Source organism: Sceloporus undulatus, chromosome 4 (assembly GCF_019175285.1).
Source record: "Sceloporus undulatus isolate JIND9_A2432 ecotype Alabama chromosome 4, SceUnd_v1.1, whole genome shotgun sequence".
Classification (NCBI taxonomy): domain Eukaryota; kingdom Metazoa; phylum Chordata; class Lepidosauria; order Squamata; family Phrynosomatidae; genus Sceloporus; species Sceloporus undulatus.
Genome location: NC_056525.1, coordinates 67,041,775 through 67,054,945, shown reverse-complemented (window position 1 = coordinate 67,054,945; position 13,171 = coordinate 67,041,775).

The window sequence follows — 13,171 nt, the reverse complement described above, 5'->3', positions numbered from 1 at the left end:
AGCTCATAGAGCTAGCAGTGTTTCACAATGACTCCCCACCCCCATAACACTTGTACACTTGTTCCATGTTTCATGAGATCCAGACTTATATCTGCAAGATGTTCCTTGTTGGTAAAAATCTGTCCTTTCTCAAAAGAAAACCTGAAAGAGCTTGTTCCAGGAAAATGATGCCTGTCTCATGAGAACAACCATTTCAATTTTGAATGTTGTGTAGACTATGGCTTCAGGCCACGGGCACTTACTGGATTTTGTTTATGAAATCACTAATGATGAGAAACAGTTGACTCCTCTCATTCCTGTACTTTGTGACTTTTTTAAAAAAAATGCATTCAAGGCTATGCTTCTTTAAGCATGATAGAATTCACCACAATCAGAGTAACAGTGCTACCCCTTTCCCTTTCAGCAATGCCCCACCATTCTGTGAACTTCCAATTTCTCTTTATGAATTATTTTAAGTAATATTCATTGTTTCTTGTTTGAAGGTTGCATAGTCCCTAGTCCTGTGGTGGCAAACCTATGGCACATGTGCCAGAGATGACATGCGAAGCCATTTTTTGTGGCATGTGGAAGGTGGGAAAGAGGAGGAACAGATGCGCACCTATTCCTACTCCTTCTTGGCTGTCCTGGAATTTCAGCTGCCTCCAGAGAGGCATCTGAAGGCACAGAAAGGTGGAGAGGCAGAGAGGAAAAGGCGCAAGCCTGTTCCGCCTCCTTCCTGGCTGTCCCAGATCTTCAGCTGCCTCCAGAACCTGAAGTTCCGTTCCCCTCAGAAGTCCCACTCCCAGCACCGGGGAACACCCAGTGCCGGAAGACCTTTTAGTTTGGGCATTCAGTCCTTAAAAGGCTTGCCATCACTGCCCTAGTCTCTAGCAAAGGAAAACATATCTACAGCAACCATTTTCAAAAAAGGGAGTCCTGGTGGCACAGTGGGTAAATGCCAGTACGGCAGCCATAGCATTGTGAGTTCAATCCTGAAGGGCTCCAATGTCGACTTAGAGAATTGGCTTACATATTGTAAACCACTTAGAGAGTGCTTAGTTCAGTATGAAGTGGTAGGGAAATGTAAATGCTATTGCTATTGCTAAGAGGAAAACATGAGATGTGGGATACCAAGGCATATCCTTTTATTTTTATACAGGATATGTGGCCAGGGTATTATTCTACTTCATAATGCAAATATGATACAATATGCTAGGAAGTACAGTCATCCCTCTATATTTGTGGCTTTGATATTTGCAGATTGGTTATTCACAGATTTCATTAATATGTTCTCTCTAGGACTGTCTAGGTCCTCCAGTGCAACTCTGTGGTCAACTTTAACTAAAAGTTGCACTGAAAGACCATTTGTAGCTACTCCAGTGCCATTCTATGGACAGTGTATGTTGGACATTGACCACAGAGTTGCACTGAAGGACCTAGAGATTCCTAGAGAGGTGTCCTCGCAGGTAAAAACAGTGTTTTTGTTATTTGTGGTTTTTCTATATTCACGGGGGTCTTGTTCCCCTAACTCTAGCGAATATGGAGGGACAACTGTATATAGAGAATAACAATGCTGGAATAAATCCTGAGAGAATAATCCCTGTTTAAATATACACAATTATACTATTGTTAAAACTCTCACACTAGAATTCTATATCAATCCTCTTCTGAGTAAAGGAACCATCCACCAAGCAAGATGCTGACAGGCTTTCACACACTATTGTTATATTATGTGGAGTTGGCACAGAATTCCATATTCCCTTGCTAGTCATTGGACTGTATATACCATTTTAATGAATTGGCAAACTGTAATATACATGAATGATAAGCAATCTCAGTCTGTTTGTTTTTTCATTTTGATTGGTTGGATGCTTGCACATACAGCAAAATAAGATGGTCTGGTAAGGGCATCTCATTGTCATTTTAGATCACATTAATGCAAAGTAATTTCAAGCAGAAATGAAAAAGATAACAGCTGTTTCTAGGACTTACCAGAGAAGACGTTCATAGTCATACATGGTCAAGATGAGTTGTGAGCTAAAGCACAGTTCATCTTGACCACCAATGACTAGCTCTGTTCAAGATAGTCTCCATAGGTATAGTATTATTTCCGTTTCATAGAAATCAATGTGGCAGGAAGGTTCTCTACTGCCCCAGGTCTAATGGTTGAAGTTACAGGAGAGTAGATAATGATTGAATGTTAGAAAGAACTTATTGACAGCAAGAGAGGTTTAGCAATGGAACCAACTGACAAGAGTAGTGATAGGGTCTCCTTCTCTGGACATCTTCAAAAGTAGGCTACCTGCTGAGAATGCTTTAGTTGGAGATTCTGCACTGAGCAGGGACTGGACTCAGTAGCCTCTTCCAATTCTATGATTCTCTTTCAGCCTTAGGCGAAAGTAATGGCAAACCTCTTCTGAACAAATCATGCCAAGAAAACCCCATGATAGGTCCACCCTAGGGTTGCCATAAGTTAGAAATGATTTGAAGGCACACAACAACAACAATAACAACAACCACCTACATCAACAGAAATCCAGGATAGTGTGATGGTATAAGTTCTGGACTATGATTCTGGAGACCAGGGTTGAAATCCCTGCTCAGCCATTACAATCCACTGAGTGGCCTTGGGCAAGTCACACTTTCTCAGCTTCACAGGAAATTTCATGTCACCTACAACAGATAGTAGCATACAAGGTTGAAGGGGCCCAAAATGAACAGAATGGCATAGGCCGTTATGTAGCTTTTAGAGATATATAAAATATGCACAATTTGCTTCACTCCCCAAATATTTTAGTCGATCAATACTTCTGTCCATTCCATTTGCAAAGCATTCTCTTCAGATACCTTCCCTGGCCATTCCCACGCACTAGCCAAATTAGGGTGAAAAACAAAACATGTTGATATAAAGCAACTAATTTGTATTTGCATACGAAAAATGTGTGGCTTCTTCCTTCTCTTTGGCATTCTCTTTCATCATCATCCACTGTTTTCAAAAGTAGCACAATATTTTCTACAGGCATAGGTGTGGACACTGTATCTCTGTAAATTTCAAGGGCAGTGGATCCTTCTGAGATATTGCTGAGATAAGACAGCTTGGCATCATGAAGACATCACCCTTTTGAAACAGGGACAGTTTGGTACAAGTAGGTTCCATGGTGGATTCAGCTGACAATCCTAGTAGTAATCCTGGCCAAAGAGTCAGCTGCAGAGATAACCTCCTTCCACGAAATTACTTGTGTGCGGATCTGTTATGCCACATCTTGGTAGATTTCTAACACTGGGGACAAGAGTCGTGACACATTTCTTCTCTAGGCAAAAATGGTATGTGTACGAGTCCACAATGCAGCCATGTCATTTTTTGAAAAATGTCTGTTGTGCTGTATGTTGTTTACTCTGAGCTCATAAAGAAGATTGAAGAAATTTTAACTATGCTCAAAGATGATATGAGAACAGTTTGGAGAAAGTGCTAAGTTTCTAAGAAGATAACCTCAGTGTTACATTTAGACAAATGTTTCAGTGTTCCCCAAGCAACAGACACACACTTAATTTATCCATATATACATAGTGTCTACTCTACCAAGCTCCAGACTGATTTTTAGAAGACTACTAGAGGGATTAAAAACTCAATATACAAACAATTATTTTAAATGGATATTTCAAAAGCTAATACAGCAACTTGAACAAATTGCATAGTTTATTGGTCAACAGCACAAAAGAAATTACTCAGTGCAAAAGCAGATCATGAACATTTTGAAAATTCATCAGCAAAACAGGAAAAAAAACATGGAGACAGAAAAGGGGCAGTCTAAATCCTTGCTTGCAGCACTTCATCAGGTTACTGTGAGGTGGGTGAAAAATGTTAAGGGGATAAACAAGCAAGTGAGCAGGCATTCCAGTAAGAACAGAAAAGAAACAGAAGGATGAAAGAAGCAACAGATAAGTTGCGGTGTCTTTGGCATTGCATGATTAATTTTAAAAGAGCTTCAGAGTGGAATTGGGGGGAAGGGATTAGTGGGATCAGGATCATGGTGCATGGCAAAGTCAGAAGCTTCCCTTTGGCAAAGGAGGAAAGCTGCCATTGGCACCATACAGGAGCAGGGACAGCATTTTCAGTGGCTCTACAGGAACAGGGGAGAAGAGAAAACCTCTCATTGTCCAAAATCTATTATCTTCCTCCATTCCACATCCCACACCCCTATTTAAAATTATTATTATTATTATTATTATTATTATTATTATTATTATTATTATTATTATCCTTAATTTATGAAGCGCTGTAAATTTACACAGCGCTGTACATGCAATCTTTTTAGTTAGACGGTTCCCTGCCCTCGGGCTTACAATCTAAAAAGACATGACACAGAAGGAGAAGGGAGTGGTGGAGGGAAAGGGTAAGAGGTCCAGCAGTTCTTCTCTACCTCCAAGGCCTGGACCAAGGCAGATGGACTGGAGGGAGGGCTTGGCTTCATAATGGAAGGTTAATCTTCATCCAGGGAAAATACATACTCTCAGGTAGGATATTACATATACAATACATAGCAATACAGGAAATGGTTTGATAAACAGGCACTAAAAGAACATCAGATGGTAAGCGACAATTATGCAATGCCTGGGAAGGCTTCTCTGAACAGGATGGTTTTCAACTCCATTTTGAAGCTAGTTAAAGAAGTGATGGCTCTTGCTTGTAGGGGAAGAAGGTTCCAGGAGTGAGGGGCATCAAGTGAAAAGGGGCGAATCCGGGATGGGGCAGAGGAAATCCTGGGCTGAGACAGCAGACCTTGACTACCAGAACGGAGGGCCTTGGTGGGAAGGTGAGGAGAAAGAAGGTCTGATAAGTAAGGAGGGGCCAGTCCATGGAGGGCTTTAAATGTCGACAGCAGGAACTTATACTCAATGCGGAAGGGGAGAGGGAGCCAGTGAAGAGATGCCAACACAAGAGAGATGTGGTCAGAGAAGTGGGTGGAAGTGATAATGTGTGCAACTGAATGCTGGACAGAGATTAAAGGACGGAGGTGAGAAAGAGGAAGCCCAGCCAGGAGGACATTACAGTAATCAAGTCGTGAGATCACTAGGGCATGGACCAGGATCTTGGCAGTAGAGGCGGAGAGATATGGTCGGATTTTGGCAATATTGTACAAAAAGAATCTACAAGCCTTGGCTGTGGTCTGGATCTGAGGGATACACGACAGAGAAGAGTCAAAGATAAAACCAAGACTGGGGCTTGTTGGACTGGTTGAATAGAAATGCTGTCCACAGAGACAGAAAAGGAGTGTTGAAGGGTGGGCTTAGGAGGAAAGTCAAGAAGCTCTGTCTTGGACATGTTGAGCTTCAAACGCCGATGGCGCATCCACTGCGAGACAGCTGTGAGGCAGGACAAGACTTGCTGTTGAAGCATTGGAGAAAGGTCAGGGGCGGAAAGATACAGCTGGGTGTCATCGGCATACAGATGGTAGGAATAGCCAAAAGAGCTAATGAGTTTTCCTAAGGACAGTGTGTAGAGAGAAAACAGAAGGGGACCCAGAACAGAGCCCTGGGGAACTCCAACAGATAAGGGAACAGGAGACCCCCTGCAACTACTGCAAAAGATCTGCCAGACAAGTAAGATCTAAAGCAGTCAAGAACAGAGTCTGAGAACCCAAGGTCAGAAAGTATATCCACTAGAAGACAGTGATCAACAGTGTCAAAGGCTGCAGACAAATCGAGAAGGATGAGAACAGAGTAGAGGCCATTAGCCTTGGCCTGTAAAAGGTCATTCGAGATCTTAGTAAGAGCTGTCTCTGTGGAAATTACATGGCACAATGCCCAATGAACTTTTTAAATGTAGCATGAAGTTTTCCTGCAAGACTAGTCACAAACTGCAGATTCACGTGAAGGTGAAACGGTCTCTTCATAGCAAGTGTCAGATTACTTGGTCCCAGGGACAGAATCTTCTTGTTGGTGCCTCTGCAACTGTGGAATTCTCTTCCCAGAGTATTCCTTTTCCTACTAGAAAAGAACAGTTGGCTTAAATTTCTCACTGCATTTTATAGGTAATGTTCTGTTAACCCTTGCTTATTGTTTATACTGTACTTTCCCCCCATCGTACTATTTTGTCAGCTTTCTCAGAATGTTTTTAATTGGGCAGTATTTAAATCATAAATAGGAGTCAGCCCTCCACATTTGCAGCTTTGACTTTTGCAGATTTGCGGATTTGATTAATATGTTCTCTCTAGGAATGTATAGGTCCTTCAGCATTACTGTGCCAGAAGGTGACAATAGAGTCATGCTGGAGGACCTAGAGATTCACAAGAAAACATTTTGCTAGGCATTTGTAGGTCCTCCAGCATGAGTTTATGTTCAGCTTCTGGTGGAGTGGAAAACCTAAATATTCCCAGGGAGGCATTCTCTTAGGTTTAAAAAAGTGTTTGTTTTTTTAAAAAATGTGTTTTTTTCCACTTTCACAGAGCCCTATGCCCCTGCACCCACAAAATGTGGAGGATGCACTGTATATACATAAATATAAACATATGAAATACCCACAATATAGCTGTCATGCATCCTGTACTATGAATGTCTATGTGCACAAATGAAAATGCAGGAAACAGTAACAGAAAAAAAGTGTGACTACAAATATCATAGTGATGGGATGGTGGGGGTGCACTGGATAAAGCGATCTGCAGAAACAAACTCACAGAGTCAGTGGAGATGAGAGCCCACACAATGACAAGGTGTGTAAATACCTCTTGCCCCTTATAACTTCCTCCACTTGTAGAGTGCATATGTAGTGCCCTTGACAAACCAAACCTCAACTTCCACATATGCTCTCTTGTTATTTGCCATCAAATTGAGTTTGATTCATAGTAACCATAACCATACATATGAGGAACCTCCAAAAGACCTGGTCATTAACATACTCAAATCTTATAAACTCTAGGTTGTGCCTTTTTCAACTGTGTCAATATAGTGCAAACTTCCTCTTTTCTTACTATCTTCAACTTTGCCTACCATTATTTGCCTTTTCTAAGGAGCCACATCATTTCATGGTAAGCCTAACACACAGTAACCTCACTTTAGTCATTTGGCCTTTTGGTGAGCATTTAGCTTGATTGTCTCTCAGACCCATTTAATTGACTTTTGGGAAGCCTATCATGTTCATAGAACTCTTCTCTAGCAGCACATTTCAAATTATTTCTTTCTGTCAGCTTTTTTCACTGTCAAGCTTCTGCAACCATAAATTGGAAATACAATGGTATGGACAATCCTGACTTAAATATCTAATAATATATCTTTACTTTCAAGGATCTTGACTAATTCCTTTGTAGACCTTCTTTGGCTTGAAAACTGGTTTCGTTAAAGTCTTATATCTGAACATGGTGGTGATATAAACAACATTACAGCGAACTAGAGTTTCCGTTGTTGTTGTTGCATGCCTTCAAGTCATTTCAGACATATGGCAATTCTAAGGCAAACCTATCAGGAGGTTTTCTTGACAGAATTTGTTTGGTTGGGGAGGGGATGCCTTTGTTTTCCTCAGAGGCTAAGAAAGTATTACTTGCCTAAGGTCATCCTGTGAGTTTCCATGGCTGAGTGGGGATTTGAACACTGGTATCCCAGAGTCCTAGTCCAGCACTCAAACAACTGTACCATGCTGGAGCTCCATAGAAACAGAAAAGCATGCTCTGTGAAGAGGATGGCTGTGGGGTTATTCTTGTTGCGTCCATCATCACTAACCTTTATATTCTATTCTATCTCACATGGTTCTGTAATGTAATTGTCCAGTGGATTCTCCAATTCACCAGTTTGCCATGAGGATGCAGGTTCCCAGATTAACACCAATCAGTATGGTGCATTTGGAAAATGTACAGTGGGCCCTTGGTATCCACTGAGGTTTGATTCCGAGCCCCCCTGTGGATACCAAAACCTGTTGTTTCTTGAGTCCCATTAAATACAATAGCATTGTATTTATAAAAAACCATAAATATATAATATTTATAATATATAATATATAAAATGGCAAAATCAAAGTTTGCTTTTGGAATTTATTTTTATTTTTATTTTTTTGGATATTTTCAAGCCATGAATGGTTGAATCCATGGACAAAAAATCCATGGATACAGAGAATCAATTGTATAGCTTAGGATGTTTTGATGTTTTGATGTGGTCTGTACAATTGTTCCCTGTGTGTTTGTATATGTTTTGCTGAATTGTTAATAAAAAAATTTTTAAAAAAAAAATACAGAGGGCCGACTGTATATGTACCCAGATAATTATTTATAATTATTATTTTATTTATTTTATCCTGCCTTTTTCCCAATATAAGGACTCAAGGCGACTAACAAATTTTAAAACTGTACAAATTAAAAGCGATACAAAAGCATTAAGGAAGTATAAAGTTTAAAAATTAAACAATTTATAAAGTTAAAAACATTAAACATTTAAAATATTAAAATGTATTTGAAACTCTATGCAAACCTTAAAAATCTGAGTCACACAGCACCCAACCTTTGTCAATTTGAAAAAGCCTGATGGCACAAAAAAATGTTTTAGCCTGCTGCTGAAAGGAGAGCAGGAAAGAGGTCATCCTGGCCTCTCTAGAGGCAGAGATCCAAAATCAAATAACTTGGACCCAAAACATGTAGAGCTTTATTGGTCAAAATCAGCACTTTGAATCCAGAAACTGACCAGCAGCCAATGGAGCTGTTGTAAGAAGGGAGCTGTGTGTTTCCTGTAGCAATCTGGCTGCAGCTCTTTGTGTCAACTAAAGCTTCTGAGCATTTTTCAAAGGCACCCCCACATGGAGTGTGTTACAGTAATCCAAATGGGATATAATAAGGCCGAAATGACTTCTCCAGGAACAGGTGCAGGTGGCACACTTGCTTTAACTGTACAAAAGAATTCTTGCTCATGGCTGAAACCTGGGCTCAGAGTTGAATTCAGGATTACACTCAAACTGCAAACCTGCGTTTTCAGGTGAGTGTAACCGCATCTAATACAGGTAAAATCCCTATTCCCAGATCTGTCTTTTAACTGACCAGGAGCACCTCTGTCTAGTCTGGATTAGGCTTTAATTGGTTTAATTGATGATAATACCAATTGGCCTCTAACTGTTGTAGTGAACATGCTAGTAATGAAAAGTGATTTGGGAAGGTGTTGCCTCAATTTCAGATCCCATCCACAATTGTTTATATATGCAGCACCACATTAAAAAGCAGAGATCAACTTCCCACACACAGAGTGACGAACATGTCTTCTACAGGATCTGCTAGACAAATATTAGCTAAGCACATGAAGAATGTGGCTTTCATTATTATTAAGTGCTTTAACACAGTAATATACGATCCAACTATAATCATTCTGGCTATAGCTGCAGGAAAAGAAATGTGGCTACGTAACAGCTGCATGTGCTTTATGCCTTGACACATTGTGGACTTGTAGCCAAGATGACAGGCTTTCAATGAGGCCCTGTACTCCTGCACATAAAACCTTAGGAACATATGAACTGTCCTACTGGCTCAGATCTGATGTAGCTATCCCCGTATATCCCCTCAAAAGGCAACTAAAGCCAGATGTTTCAGAAGAATGCCAAGAATCCACAGTGGGCAGATGTGGTCTAATCTGTGCACATGGTTGCTTCATCCAAGAGCTTGATTTTGTTTCAAGCCCAAAAACGCTTTGTTTTGAAAACATGAAATACGCTCGTTCTGAAAATGCATTCCTGTCTAAATAACAAATCACTCTTTTGAATCTTCCCAAACTGCACATTTTAAATATTGTTCTATGTAAAAGCCGTCCACATAAACATGTGAAGATCTTTGGGCTGGAGTACTAGCATTACAAGAATTCTTGCACGTGATGTAAAGACATGAAATCTGACACATAGTCCAACACACCCTAAACATTAATCATATCTGAAAGGCATTTGTACATCTCTCTCTCTCTCTCTAAGACAAAATTTTGTGTACAAATGGCCCACTGCACCTCGGTTTGTAAAACACAATGAGATCAAACAAGAGAATCAGCTATTATGCTTTCTTGAAATTTGTACACTCATATCCCTACACCTATCATATTTTGATACTTTGGAACTGGAATACAGTACAATTGAAACCCCATATCTGCAGGGGTTACATTCCAAGATTCCCAGTGGATGCCTGAAACCACAGATAGTACTGAATGTATTTATTTTATTTATTTATTTCAAGGGTGTATATCCCGCCTTTATCCCACAATGGAAGAATCCTATACAGTAGTCCCTAGACATTAACTGGGGTTAGGGGTGCAGGACCCCCATGAATGTGAAAAAAACACAAATGAAAAAACCCAGTTCTTTTTACCTGTGAGAACACCTCTCTAGACATCTCCAGGTCCTCCAGGGCAACTCTATGGCCAAAGTCAGCCAGATGTTGATCATAGAGTCATGCTGGAGGACCTACAAATGCCTACAAGTTTTTTCTCTAGGAATTTCTAGGTTCTCCAGCACAACTCTATGGTCACCTTCTGGCAGAGTTGCACTGGAGGACCTAGAGATTCCTAGAGAGAACATATTAATCAAAGCAGCAAATAATCAAAGCCCCAAAAGTGAAATCCACAAACTCGAAGGGCCAATTGTACTAGTAACGTTCTCAGACCCCAATTGACTGTGGGCAACCTAAACCATGGGGAAATATGTTATACAGCCCTCCCTACAAATTTGCAGGGGATCCGTTCCGGACCCCCTCCCCCTTGAATTTGTAAATTCACGTATATTCAAGCCCCATAGCTTTGAATGGCCACATGCTCCTGCATGCAGCCATGTGCATGTGATGGGCACATGCACCATTAACTTTAATGGAGGTCACCCCTCCATGAATTATCAAAACTGCAGACCTCAAATCTGTTAAAATGGAGGGGCAACTGTATTTTCAGACTGTGGCTGATCGTGAGTAACTAAAAATGTGGATAAGTGTTAGACTCAGTTAAGATTTTCAGGTTGTGGCTGACTATAGTCAATACTGTAGTACTGAGAAAGAAGTCAAACTAGACATGGGGCCATAACACTCCTTTGAATTCAGATTTGACTTGAAAGATTTGCTTCCAAGTAGGAACCATTATCTATTTGCACAATACAAGCTTCATTTACTATTAAGCAATTTTGTACTAACATTTCCAAAGACTGAAAGCCTTTTTTAGAAGACAAACTCCAAAATCATCATGTCAGTATTGGCTGGGGGATTCTTGAAGTCATGCAGTAGTCTACAAATATAACTTTCCTTAGTTCTGCTTTTACATAAACTGTACATATCATATGATCCAAGCTTCCAGTCTGAATCTATTGTTACATTGGAAAAGTCAAGTTGCAGTGCGTTCCAAAAATTTCATTCACTTGTTTTACCTGATGAAAAAGCTGGAAGGAATGTAAACCAATTATTACTGACTCCTAACTATCATGCTGTCTTCGTTGGAAGTCTGAGGTGATGCAGAATGTGACAGCTTCTCTGGGGGCCATTTGGGTCCTTATTTTGTTTTCAGAAACAATTCAAAGCTATTTTGGATCTAGAAAACTCATTAAGTTGTTGAAATCTCTTTTTTCCCTCCCCATTTATTCACCAACTTTCCATTAAATGTCCTTCCAACTGGATACCATGACAATTAGAATTCCAATACAAAAACAAAGAGGGTATTATTATAACAAAATCAGAAATGAGAAAGCTATTCATTTGCCATTATCTGTCAGCTAAGATATTTCAGACCTATCCAAAAAGTTTAATCAACCATTCCTTAGTAACAACTGTTTCTATGCAGGATAGCTACATCAAATCTGAGCCAGTGGGACACAATTGGTAGCAGCTTTTCCAGAATAAAGACATTCAAAAGGTGATCCCGGCATGAAGCCAATGAATTACACCTCAAAAGGTCCAGTGCTATCACCAGTGGCATAAACTGGGACAATGCTTATTAATTTTATGATGTGTATTATCAATACTCCTTTGTAAATGTGTACTGGTTGGATAATTTTATACAGTGTGCCCTCTCCTTAGTGGGGATCCGTTCTGGATCCCTCCGCATAAGGGGAAATCAGTGTATGCTGAAGCCCCATTGGAAGTAATGGGGGTCGTGCCCATTAGTTATTCTGGGGTGCGCAATGGGCTCTTTTGGTGAAGCTTTTAGCGTATGCTCAAAGCCACGTATGGCATGCCCACGTAAAACGCGGGTGCACTGTATAACTTAAACTTCAGAACTTTCCTGAATTCATTCATTTGATTTGGGTCCTCTCTTCACTTGCCAGAATACTCCTGGGTATCCAGAGAGTATTCTGGCCCTGAATTATGCCTCTGCTTGCTCTCTTTTGCTGCAGATTTTCAGCTCTTAGAGCGGGCAGCTCCCTTCCCACTCAGTCCCTTTTCACTGCTCAGCACCACTATTGAAGCCAGAGCAAGGTATCCAACCATGTTATCAATTCTGGACACCTCATTCTGATTTCAGAGTGGCTTGCAGGGACCATGAGTGAAGGCAGCTGCAGTTGTTGCTGCAAAGACTGGAAAACCTGCAGCAAAAGGTGAATTACCATATTTAAACATAAATTATGGGGATGAAGCCCTGAATTGGGTGCAGGTGTCATGAGGACAGTCCGGATCCTATTTGGGCTTTTGGACTTGCATCATAAACAGGATCCAGTGAGTTTGGGGAGGGGAATTCGAAGTGATTCGTTCCAAGGCCTTCCTCTCTTAAAACTTTATTAACTATTTGCATATATGTGTGTGTGTGCGCGCGCACGCTCTAAACATCTAATAATATAGACTCTAGACACTGGAACTGTTACCCCCAAGATCCCTTCTCCTTTCACACCCTTCCTTTCTGATATTAATACAAAAAGGACTGACTGAGGCATGTAGCCGCGAATGCATCCCCCGAGATCGGAAACAGCCATACAATATAGGGAGATCCAGAACCTTATTTGGAGATCCAGGAGGCTCAGCATGGACAGGCACAAGAGCATGTAAATGAGATCAATCAAGATTGGAACCTACATAATTCCTTCATAGAATCATAGAGTTGGAAGAGACCACTAGGGCCATCCAGTCCAACCCCCTGCCATGCAGGAAATCCAAATCAAAGCATCCCTGACAGATGGCCATCCAGCCTCTGTTTAAAGACCTCCAAGGAAGGAGACTCTATCACCCTCTGAGGGAGTGCATTCCACAGGAACAGCCAATACTGTCAGGAAGTTCCT